This window comes from Ranitomeya imitator, chromosome 5, assembly GCF_032444005.1.
Source record: "Ranitomeya imitator isolate aRanImi1 chromosome 5, aRanImi1.pri, whole genome shotgun sequence".
Lineage (NCBI taxonomy): Eukaryota > Metazoa > Chordata > Amphibia > Anura > Dendrobatidae > Ranitomeya > Ranitomeya imitator.
In genome coordinates this window covers 574,075,934-574,088,343 of record NC_091286.1, presented here as the reverse complement: position 1 = coordinate 574,088,343, position 12,410 = coordinate 574,075,934, and positions in this window count along the sequence as shown.

Sequence of the window (12,410 nt, the reverse complement as noted above, 5' to 3'; positions counted from 1 at the left end):
AATGGTTGTATTATTTGGTAACTGAAAGAATATATTATTTACAGCTTTATTATCAGATGTAATTTTTTTTTATTGTGTCCCTAATTCTTAGGCTATATGCACAGGTTTTTTAGCTATGAAAACGCGATAAAACCACGAAAAAAACGCATCTATTATTAGAATGCAATCCGCAATTTTTGGGCATTACTGGGAATGGGAGCATCAGTTCCCCATCCAAGATTCTGAGTTAAATAATGCTACATGATGATGAAAATACATCTAGAAAAGATATAAGTCGTCAATTCTTGTATAATCAAAAAATTAAAAAGTTACCTGTAACTGGGCAAATCTTATGTCCTAATAAGCGTACTGTTCATCAACTCTGACTTTAAATTGCAAGAGATTTCTTCTCCGTAATCTGTGTAATAAATGAAGAATGTAATCAATAATTGTTTATATACATCCAGTATATGACATATTCTCATTTAAGTATGAAGCAAAACTTGACCACTGAACTCTATGACTATGGCTAAGGCTACGTTTACATTGACCGCTGAATTAATCAGATGATTCTCATCCACAAACGTAACTGTCTCCGTTGCAAGTCTGTGCTCTCGTCGTTATATACAGTTTTATAGAGCAAAAAAGTAGTATGCATAGACAGCTTGGGATCACCTAATAATTTTGTTAAGCAACAAAAAGAACACTTGAAGAAATGATTAAAAATATATAAAAAGCCAATGAAGGCGTGCAAAAATAAAGCTAACACCTAACCTCATCTGCTCATCGATAGATACCAACAAGACTACAGAGAACATTAATGAAAATGATGTAATATCATGATTAATTTATTATTGCAAATATTAGTTACCATTACTAATGCCTATACAAATAGCCAAATTCTTGATAAATGTGAAAGATGATAATCGGTACCAAACTGTACCAAAAACCCAACTGTAATGAAATGAATAAGGTTTCCTTGGACACAGGCTACCAATGACAGGGGGGAATCAATGCCCAACATTCAATTGTGCAATAAAGAGCTGTCCGCAATAGATAGTACAATAGAAACAATAAGAGTGCTGAGCACAAAAGCAAACCTAGTTGCTGCCACAATACCCCGGCTTGCAATTAATAAATCATATCATACTGTCTTATGGATAAGTAAAAAATAAAGATGAGGGTTATCTCAACGCGTATAGCCACCTGCCAAGTGGCTTCCTCAGGGGTATTTGTGATGCTGAGTCATTTTTCACAGCCAAGCTGTGAGATGGGATAGTCAAAGAGTCAGAGGTCAAAAGCAGGAGAGTATGTTATAAACAGAAGGAAGAGAAAAAAGAGTAGTCAAGTCATGTTCAGGAGGTTAGGGGATCAAAGCAGAAGGGGCTAAGCAGACGGATGGTCAGAACAAGGTCAGGCAACGAAAGATCTATAAACAAAACAGAGACACCACATAATGCAATGCACAGAGAGACATCACACAGTAGCTGAATGTACATCTGGCAGAGGTCTGGGAGTAATAGACAAGTTAAGTAGCATGGCAATCACCTGGGACAATGAACACCTGGAGATAGCCAGCGCCTCCCAGTCTCAGATTGGATGGCAGAGCTGTCAATCAACACATTGACAGCTCAGCACGCTTCTGCAGCAGACTGGATGACTGAATTATCAATCACAGGACTGACAGCTTCAGCACGCCCCTGTACCAGATTGGACCGCTGAGTTTTCAGCAACTGCATCCCAGACACACTGAGGGGTGGAACAGTGACTGGAAGAATGACTTTTAGTCAAAAAGTGTCCATATTATATACATTATTCATGAATAAATAAGTATTACCAGGTGTATACAGTATACTGACTAACCTCTCTTAGGCAACTCAGCTCTTAAGGTGTATGCACCAGCAAACATCATGTCATATAATTCCGGCAAATACAGATGTCATCACTGCTCAGGCATAAGCCTGTCACCACTCCATCCATGGAAGTACATCTTCTTAATGCAGGAGTTCCTTTGTTCACATTGGCGCTAGCACATCTAGTGCATGCATGTAAATTACACCATGTTTCGACTGCGGCAAGGGTGCCCAAACTTTTGCATTGGCCGATTTTCCTTTTTGTAATTTTTAAAATGTAAAATTTGAATTATATTATATGTACATATATACAGTGTATGTATATACTGTATATATATATATATATATAGATATATACTGTATATATCTATATATATATATATATATACACACATATATATATATACATATACAGTTAGGGCCAGAAATATTTGGACAGTGACACAAGTTTTGTTATTTTAGCTGTTTACAAAAACATGTTCAGAAATACAATTATATATATAATATGGGCTGAAAGTGCACACTCCCAGCTGCAATATGATAGTTTCCACATCCAAATCGGAGAAAGGGTTTAGGAATCATAGCTCTGTAATGCATAGCGTCCTCTTTTTCAAGGGACCAAAAGTAATTGGACAATGGACTCTAAGGGCTGCAATTAACTCTGAAGGCGTCTCCCTCGTTAACCTGTAATCAATGAAGTAGTTAAAAGGTCAGGGGTGGATTCCAGGTGTGTGGTTTTGCATTTGGAAGCTGTTGCTGTGAGCAGACAACATGCGGTCAAAGGAACTCTCAATTGAGGTGAAGCAGAACATCCTGAGGCTGAAAAAAAATAAAAAATCCATCAGAGAGATAGCAGACATGCTTGGAGTAGCAAAATCAACAGTTGGGTACATTCTGAGAAAAAAGGAATTGACTGGTGAGCTTGGGAACTCAAAAAGGCCTGGGCGTCCACGGATGACAACAGTGGTGGATGATCGCCGCATACTTAATTTGGTGAAGAAGAACCCGTTCACAACATCAACTGAAGTCCAGAACACTCTCAGTGAAGTAGGTGTATCTGTCTCTAAGTCAACAGTAAAGAGAAGACTCCATGACAGTAAATACAAAGGGTTCACATCTAGATGCAAACCATTCATCAATACCAAAAATAGACAGGCCAGAGTTAAATTTGCAGAAAAACACCTCAAGAAGCCAGCTCAGTTCTGGAAAAGTATTCTATGGACAGATGAGACAAAGATCAACCTGTACCAGAATGACGGGAAGAAAAAAGTTTGACGAAGAAAGGGAACGGCACATGATCCAAGGCACACCACATCCTCTGTAAAACATGGTGGAGGCAACGTGATGGCATGGGCATGCATGGCTTTCAATGGCACTGGGTCACTTGTGTTTATTGATGACATAAGAGCAGACAAGAGTAGCCGGATGAATTCTGAAGTGTACCGGGATATACTTTCAGCCCAGATTCAGCCAAATGCTGCAAAGTTGATTGGTCGGCGCTTCATAGTACAGATGGACAATGACCCCAAGCATACAGCCAAAGCTACCCAGGAGTTCATGAGTGCCAAAAAGTGGAACATTCTGCAATGGCCAAGTCAATCTCCAGATCTAAACCCAATTGAGCATGCATTTCACTTGCTCAAATCCAGACTTAAGACGGAAAGACCCACAAACAAGCAAGACCTGAAGGCTGCGGCTGTAAAGGCCTGGCAAAGCATTAAGAAGGAGGAAACCCAGCGTTTGGTGATGTCCATGGGTTCCAGACTTAAGGCAGTGATTGCCTCAAAAGGATTTGCAACAAAATATTGAAAATAAAAATATTTTGTTTGGGTTATGTTTATTTGTCCAATTACTTTTGACCTCCTTAAATGTGGAGTGTTTGTAAAGAAATGTGTACAATTCCTACATTTTCTATCAGATATTTTTGTTCAACCCTTCAAATTAAACGTTACAATCTGCACTTGAATTCTGTTGTAGAGGTTTCATTTCAAATCCAATGTGGTGGCATGCAGAGCCCAACTCGCGAAAATTGTGTCACTGTCCAAATATTTCTGGCCCTAACTGTATATATATACATATACAGCTGTGTGAAAAAGTGTTTGCCTTCTTTCTGATTTCCTATTCTTTTGAATGCTTTTCACACTTAAATGTTTCTAATCACCAAACAAATTTAGATATTAGACAAAGATAACACAAGCAAACACAAAATGTAGTTTTAAAATGAAACTCTTTATTACTAAGGGAAAAAGAAATAAAACACCTACAGGGCCGTGTATGAAAAAGTGATTGCCCCCTCCTTAAAACATAAATTAATTGTGGTTTTTTACATTTTTGGGAACCTGAGTTCAAATTCCTTAGCCACTTGAAGGCCTGATTACTGCCACACCTGTTCTCAATCAATAAATCATTTAATAGGAACTGCCTGGCAAAGTGAAGTAGCCCAAAAGGTCCTCAACAGTTAGACATCATGCCGTGATCCAAAGAAATTATGAAACAAATGAGAAGCAAAGTAATTGAGATCTATTAGTCTGGAAAAGGTTATAAAGCCAGTTCTAAAGCTTTTGGTCTCAAACAAACCACAGTGACAGCTATTATCTACAAATGGTAGAAACATGGAACAGTGGTGAACATTCCTAGAAGTGGCTGGCTGACCAAAACTACCCCAAGAGCGCAGCGACGACTCATCCAAGAGGTCGCAAAAGATCTCAAAACAATATCCAAAGAACTGCAGGCCTGACTTGCCTCAGTTAAGTTCAGTGTTCATAACTCCACCATAAGAAAGAGACTGGGTAAAAATAGCTTGCATGGCACAGTCCCAAGAGGAAAACCACTACTGAGCAGAAAGAAAACAAGGGCTTGTCTCAATTTTGTTAGAAAACATCTTGGGAGAATACTCAGTGGACTTACGAGACAAAAGTTGAACTGTTTGGAAGCTGTATTTCCCATTACATCTGCCTTAGACTTAGCACAGCATTTTAAAAAAGGAACAACATACCAACAGTAAAATATGGTGGTGGTAATGTGATGGTCTGGGACTGTTTTACTGCTACAGGACCTGGAAGACTTGCTGTGGTAAATGCAACCATGAATTCTGCTGTCTACCAAAATAATCCTGAAGGAGAAGGAGAATATCCGACCATCTGTTCGAGACCTCAAGCTGAAGCGCACTTGGCTTATGCAGCAGGACAATGATTCAAAGCACACAAGGCAATCCACCTCTGAATGGCTTAAGAAAAACAAAATTAAGCCTTTGGAGTGGCCTAGTCAAAGTCCTGACCTTAAACCTATTGTAAAGCTTTGGCAAGACCTTAAAAATGCAGTTCATGCTCGGAAACCCTCCAATGTGGCTGAATTACAGCAATTCTGGAAAGATGAGTGGGCCAAAATTTCTCCAGAAGCATTGCAAAAGACTCATTGCCAGTTACTGCAAATGAATGCAGTTGTTGCTGCTAAGGGTGGCCCAACCATTTATTAGGTTTAGGGAGCAATCACTTTTTCACACCGGGCCCTGTAGATTTGGATTTCTTTTTCCCTTAACCCATTATCTACCAATGTCCTTTTTTTGGGATGCCTAATCTTTAGCTTCTAGCAACTAAGATTTTACAATTTTTATAACTAGGTCCAATTTTTTTGCTGCGTTTGTAAAATCAATATTTTCAAAATAGGAAATCATGTCATTGTCATTTTTAATTGAATATTGGGATGCCCTTTTCTGAAAAATCTGTACTTGAAAACATTTTGCAAATTATGTTTCTGATTCATTAGGACCCAAATCGTTAAAAATCTGTCATTAAAAAAAAGAAAAAATGAAAATTGCTAATTTGGCAAGTAATGGGTTAATAATAAAGACATACATTTAAAAACTGCATTTTGTGTTTACTTGTGTTATCATTGCCTAATATTTAAATCTACTTTGTGATCTGAAACATTTATGTGTGACAAAACATGAAAAAGAATAGGAAATCAGGAAGGAGGCAAACACTATTTCACACCACTGTATATATATATATATATATATATATATATATATATACAGTACAGACTACAGTTTGAACACACCATCTCATTTAAAGATTTTTCTGTATTTTCATGACTGTGAAAATTGTACATTCACACTGAAGGCATGAAAACTATGAATTAACAAATGTGGAATTATATACTTAACAAAAAAGTGTGAAACAACTGAAATTATGTCTTATATTCTAGGTTCTTCAAAGTAGCCACCTTTTGCTTTGATGACTGCTTTGCACACTCTTGGCATTCTCTTGATGAGCTTCAAGAGGAAACCACTGGGAATGGTCTTCCAACAATCTTGAAGGAGTTCCCAGAGATGCTTAGCACTGGTTGGCCCTTTTGCCTTCACTCTGCGGTCAAGCTCACCCCAAACCATCTCGATTGGGCTCAGGTCTGGTGACTGTGGAGGACAGGTCATCTGGCGTAGCACCCCATCACTCTTCTTCTTGGTCAAATAGCCCTTACACAGCCTGGAGGTGTGTTTGGGGTTACTGTCCTGTTGAAAAATAAATGATGGTCCAACTCAACGCAAACCGGATGGAATAGCGTGCCGCTGCAAGATGCTTTGGTAGCCATGCTGGTTCAGTATGCTTCAATTTTGAATAAATCCCCAACAGTGTTACCAGAAAAGCACCCCCACCCCATCACACCTCCTCCTCCATGCTTCACGGTGGGAACCAGGCATGTAGAGTCCATCCGTTCATCTTTTCTGCGTCGCACAAAGACACGGTGGTTGGAACCAAAGATCTCAAATTTGGACTCATCAGACCAAAGCACAGATTTCCACTGGTCTAATGTCCATTCTTTGTGTTCTTTAGCCCAAACAAGTCTCTTCTGCTTGTTGCCTGTCCTTAGCAGGGGTTTCCTAGCAGCTATTTTACCATGAAGGCCTGCTGCCTAAGTCTCCTGTTAACAGTTGTTGTAGAGATGTGTCTGCTGCTAGAACTCTGTGTGGCATTGACCTGGTCTCTAATCTGAGCTGCTGTTAACCTGCGATTTCTGAGGCTGGTGATTCGGATAAACTTATCCTCAGAAGCAGAGGTGACTCTTGGTCTTCCTTTCCTGGGGCGGTCCTCATGTGAGCTAGTTTCTTTGTAGCGCTTGATGGTTTTTGCAAATGCACTTGGGGACACTTTCAAAGTTTTCCCAATTTTTCGGACTGACTGACCTCCATTTCTTAAAGTAATGATGGCCACTCGTTTTTCTTTACTTAGCTGCTTTTTTCTTGCCATAATACAAATTCTAACAGTCTATTCAGTAGGACTATCTGCTGTGTATCCACCAGACTTCTGCACGACACAACTGATGGTCCCAACACCATTTATAAGGCAAGAAATCCCACTTATTAAACCTGACAGGGCACACCTGTGAAGTGAAACCATTCCCGGTGACTACCTCTTGAAGCTCATCAAGAGAATGCCAAGAGTGTGGAAAGCAGTCATCAAAACAAAAGGTGGCTACTTTGAAGAGTCTAGAATATAAGACATAATTTCAGTTGTTTCACACTTTTTTGTCAAGTATATAATTCCACATGTGTTAATTCATACAATGTACAATTTTCATAGTCATGAAAATACAGAAAAATCTTTAAATGAGAAGGTGTGTCCAAACTTTTGGTCTGTACTATATATTCTGTATATATATATAACAATAATTACATTCCGCAGTATGAACATTGAGCCTATTCTCCACACGGACAGCATGCATACTAAAAATATGATTTTGTTTACGCAGCTTCTAGGGGTTGTCAATGAGGTTATAGGAGGCAAACAGTGCAAAATTTTTAATGAAATACAAATGTTGTTTTTAAACCTAAACACACGTAATTAAGCAAAATTAAAAAAAAAATCTCCAAAGGTATTTTTCTTTTGGATAGCTTTGATAAATGAGGTCTAAAGTGTTCATGATGATATTTATTTCACTTCATTCAAGTTGTTCTGTTTCACATAAAATAATGAAAAATCATAAGGATAGATATCACCGCATTTACTTACCACATCAGGTCAGTACACATAAGCAGAGGGGGGCTCTCCTGGATGCCGAGCAGGGGTCTCACTCCAGATGGAAATGGCAGCTAATATACTGTAGTTCAATCTCTTTATCACACAGCCTAAGCACACTTTGCTTTCCTGCAGTATGTTCAATGTGTATCCTGGCATATACATTCACAAATCGGTGGTCACTATCGGCCTGTATGAACGTATGCACCCGACAGAAGGTGCAATTACACAATGTGCACCCAGCCTGAGGGCTCATGCAGACAAGCGCATAAATTGGATGTGCACTGTCTGATTTTTGATCAGCACACAAACAGCGCACTGACCCATGTGCTTTAATAGGGCTGATCAAATATTCTCTCAGTCTGAACGTCCATGAGAAAAAACATTTACTCATCGTAGATGAGACTCACCCATTAAAGTCTATGGCTGCGTAAAACAATCGGATCCCATACGGAACATCCAAGTGACGTCCGATTTTTACGGATACATTTCTATTATAAACCTAGGAAACTGTCATCTGCAACATTTTTTAGTGTAGATGTATTAAAACAGTTCGCACATGGACATCACATGCATGTCACACGGATGCACACATATGGATGTCACACAGATACACGTATGAAAACTGGATAAAAATTAGTCGAAAATTGTCCTAGTCTTCTGTATGAAACGCACATAATTTTTTGAAGCTGGCCGTTTTCCCATGATCCAAAGTTGATTTTAATCAATATATTAATATATATTGTGATAATTATAATAAGTTCCACTATTGGACATGTTTAAATTAAATGTTCCTGTGCTGAGATAATCTTATAAATGTGCCCCTGCTGTGTACTGTGTAATGTCTGTGTCTGACCGTGCAGGAACATGGTCTGATCATACCACAGCTCCTGGGCAGGGGAGAGAATAAAAAAACTATACAGACATTACAGCAGGGGATCACAAATGATTCCTTCTTTGAGGTAAAACATTGTTTAAATTCAGGCAGGGAAATGTTTCACCTCACAAAAAGAATCAGCTGCAATCCTGTGCTGTCCTGTCTGTATAATTCTTTGCTTTCCCCCCTGCCCAGGAGCTGTGGTATGATCAGACCATGTTCCTGCATGGTCAGACACAGCCATTACACAGTACACAGCAGGGGAACATTTATTTGCTTTCTCTATCCATATTTTATAGGATGTTTAGGGGGCACCTAGAATAAAGAGGACATAAAGTTTCATAATAAATATAGTTTGACTTAAAAAAAGCACTCTTAAAGATGTTTTTTTTTTTAAAATGCTCCTAGGGTACACTTTCCGACATGTCAGCTCACCTGATTTTACAAAAAGTCACCCTTTTTTCAGTTTTCTCATCCGGTTACTCTATGAGATATTACTACCACCCTGCTCTCAGAAAAGGGTGCAGGACCCACATTTACAACAATAGTAATAAATATAGCAATGACATTTATAATAATAAAGGTCAGTGCAGGACACCCAAAATGCAGGGAGGAACCTTTAGAAAAGGTTTGAAGTTTTCTGTCTGGGAGGCCTGGTAGCAAATTACAGACCCACATTAACGGTATGACTCCCCTCACCTTGTGCCCCCTCTAATAGATGAGAGTTATAAAGTCACATTCCTTCTATCGGAGTGTCATTGCTGGTTTGGTTGGGAAGTGATAGATGCCTATGGGTTAAATGGATGAAGTGGGAGCTTGTAGGATAAGTATATATTCTGGTCTGGGGTCTAAATTAAGTTGTGGTCTGTTATATAAGCCTTTCCCTTCATAAACACTATTCATATTTTTTATGATCCCAATTGCTCTTGTATCACTGTGTCAAGAGTTATTGGTTGGAATCTTTGCACCCTCGTCATACAGAATTGAATAGGTCATGGCATTATTTTTTCTATATTTGGATTTTGCCAGAAAATTCCTATTTGTGCCACTGCAAGAACCTGGAGGCATATACTGTAGAGGAACAGAAATGCCTAAAACACTACACTGCTGTCGTTTTTGGAGCATTTATTTTTTCTAATTGCAAAGTAGCCTGAAAAACAATACATTGCAAATCTCTACAAAATCATATTAGAGATTATAAATGTATTAAAATACTAGATTCTTCTTATTTCCCCCAGATTCATCAATTTTTCATTATTTTTCAGTTAATGATCCCATTATCTGTATTATCTGTATTCCCTGAATACTGAATGAATTATGCACTGTGTGACTTACTGAATATAGATGGTGGAGATATAATATGTCCATGTTGGAGAACAGAACCAAATGATAAACCACCCTCCCCAAATGAAAGCGAACAGAGAACGGTATAAATATACTGTGTAGTCCCTGCTGAGATGGTCACCACTGCACAAAGCTGTATACACAATTATTTGATTTAATAAATCTCTAATGCACCATATATTTTTTTATTGCAAAATTTTAGCATTTAAAACACATACATTAACCTTCATGCCACAGAATGCCACAGACTGTTTTCACCTTCCTGACCAGGCCAAATGTTTCAATTCTGACCAGTGTCAATTTATGTGGTAATAACTCTGCAATGATTCTACATACAGTGGGTACGGAAATTATTCAGACACCTTTAAATTCCGAGCTTTCCTTCACCCCCCACATCCGATAATTGGCTCGCTGTTCTTATCTGCATCTCAAAAACATTTCTAGAATTCGCCCTTTTCTTACTTTAGACTCTGCAAAAACTCTTACTGTTTCACTCATTCATTCCCATCTGGACTATTGTAACTTTCTCCTAATCGGCCTCCCTCTTACCAAACTCTCCCGCTCCAATCTGTACTGAATGCTGCAGCCAGGATTATTTTCCTTACCAACCGTTACACCGATGCCTCTACCCTGTGCCAGTCATTACACCGGTTACCCATCCACTCCAGAATCCAGTACAAAACTATTACCCTCATCCACAAAGCACTCCATGGCTCAGCACCACCCTACATCTCCTCCCTGGTCTCAGCCTACCACCCTACCTGTGTTCTCCGCAATGACCTGAGGTTAACATCCTCAATAATCAGAACCTCCCACTCCTGTCTCCAAGACGTTTCACGTGCTGCGCCAATTCTTTGGAATGCACTACTCAGGAAAATATGATTAATCCCCAATCCCCACAGTTTTACGTGTGCCCTAAAAACGCACTTGTTCAGACTGGCCTACCGCCTCAACGCATTAACCTAACTTTCCTTGTGTGGCCCATTCACATAAGTTAAACCAAAATCAGGTTCTTCACATCATGTTCTCATACAATTTATGTAGTTAATAGCCCTCTGTGTCTGTACTGCTACATACTTAGACTGTTAACCCCTTTACCCCCAAGGGTGGTTTGCACGTTAATGACCGGGCCAATTTTTACAATTCTGACCACTGTCCCTTTATGAGGTTATAACTCTGGAATGCTTCAACGGATCCCGGTGATTCTGACAATATTTTCTCATGACATATTGTACTTCATGATAGTGGTAAAATTTATTTGATATTACCTGCGTTTATTTGTGAAAAAAAGAAAATTTGGCGAAAATTTTGAAAATTTCGCAATTTTCCAACTTTGAATTTTTATGCAATTAAATCACAGAGATATGTCACACAAAATACTTAATAAGTAACATTTCCCACATGTCTACTTTACATTAGCACAATTGGAACCAAAATTTTTTGTTAGGGAGTTATAAGGGTTAAAAGTTGACCAGCAATTTCTCATTTTTACAACACCATTTTTTTAGGGACTACATCTCATTTGAAGTCATTTTGAGGGGTCTATACAATAGAAAATAACCAAGTGTGACACAATTCTAAAAACTGCACCCCTCAAGGTGCTCAAAATCACATTCAAGAAGTTTATTAACCCTTCAGGTGTTTCACAGGAATTTTTGGAATGTTTAAATAAAAATGAGCATTTAACTTTTTTTCACAAAAAATTTAATTCAGCTCCAATATGTTTTATTTTACTAAGGGTAACAGGAGAAAATGGACCCCAAAAGTTGTTGCACAATTTGTCCTGAATACGCTGATACCCCATATGTGGGGGTAAACCACTGTTTGGGGGTATGGCTGAGCTCGGAAGCGAAGGAGCGCCATTTGACTTTTCAATGCAAAATTGACAGGAATTGAGATGGGACGCCATGTTGCGTTTGGAGAGCCATTGATGTGCCTAAACATTGAAATCCCCCACAAGTGACACCATTTTGGAAAGTAGACCCCCTAAGGAACTTATCTAGATGTGTGGTGAGCACTTTGACCCACCAAGTGCTTCACAGAAGTTTATAATGCAGAGCTGTAAAATAAAAAATCATTTTTTTTCACAAAAATGATCTTTTCAGCCTCAGTTTTTTATTTTTCCAAGAGTAAGTAAAGAAATTGGACGGTAAAATTGTTGTACAAATTGTCCTGAGTACGCTGATACCCCATATGTGGGTGTAAACCACTGTTTGGGCGCATGGCAGAGCTCGGAAGGGAAGGAGCGCCATTTGGAATGCAGACTTAGATGGAATGGTCTGCAGGCATCACGTTGCATTTGCAGAGCCCCTAATGTAACTAAACAGTAGAAACCCACCACAA